This window comes from Aplysia californica, unplaced genomic scaffold (assembly GCF_000002075.1).
Source record: "Aplysia californica isolate F4 #8 unplaced genomic scaffold, AplCal3.0 scaffold00780, whole genome shotgun sequence".
In the NCBI taxonomy this organism is placed as follows: domain Eukaryota; kingdom Metazoa; phylum Mollusca; class Gastropoda; order Aplysiida; family Aplysiidae; genus Aplysia; species Aplysia californica.
Genome location: NW_004798050.1, coordinates 206,490 through 207,592, shown reverse-complemented (window position 1 = coordinate 207,592; position 1,103 = coordinate 206,490).

The following is a 1,103-nucleotide window of genomic DNA, read 5'->3' as shown; positions in this document are numbered from 1 at the left end:
TCTTACACCGTGCGACCCCTATCACCTTCAGTTGCAAATTTCTCAACTTCTAATCCAGAACGTTGGGCATTTTTTCGTCCATTTTCTATGAGTTCTGAACAAGTTTTTTTAATGATACCAATAACTCCATAATATGCCCCAAAAATTGACGTGCGCCTGGTGCCTCATCGTGTCCTGACATATTATTTAAATGGCGGGAGACTGTTAGACTAGAGGCGGGTACGCGATGGGTTTGAGGCTGGGGTGTATTTGTAGTGTGCACTGAAGGCGCCAGAAATCGAAACGCAACGAACCGAACCGATTTTGCCATTGGGCACCCAATATAAGAACAGTCGCTCGATGAGGGTTTCGATAGGATGGTCCGAGCCGTGATTTAGAGAGGGAAGCAGGTGTCCTCGTGTTGACCTAAACGTGCCCGTTGCTTTTTCTCCACTTCAAGCCTCTCCAGTATGTGTATACGCGCCGTTATGCTGATTATTATCCGTGCTAGATCGTGTTATTCAGGGATAGCGGTTTCCGGTATTTTCCCGGGGGAAGGGGTGGTGCTCTTTTTTACACCCTCTTTCTTTGCTTTTCTGTTTCTGTATTTATTTTAGTAGCTTATCCATGTTTGCCACTCCTCGTTCTGGAAGATGATCCAGCACATTTTTCAAATACCATAATGTGGGCGTTTGGCAGATGCTCTGGGGTCATTTGCTCCTTCTTTCATATCAAACATTTATTTTCCTTATCTTTCCTTTTTTTTTTTGTTCCTCCTTGTAATACTTCGAATCTGCGGTACTTATATTACCTAATTGTGTTTCAAGTGCCGCTATACGCTTACTAAAAAACAAAAACAAAAAAACAACAACAACAACAACAATTATCATTCTTTTTGGAGCAGATTTATTGAAAGACAAGTGCGAAGTTAGACGACACCAAACGCTCCTAACGGTTTTGGGGGATCTTGTTGCAACCTTGGGTTTCTTTTTCTTTTTTTTTTTGGTTGTTTCCAGTGATTTCAGACGAATTATTTGCGTGAATTCTGGGGGAATTGCTGGGAGTTTCAACTATGTTTTTGGGGGTGTGTTTAGACGGATTTTGGGTTTCTTATCTTTGTCCAT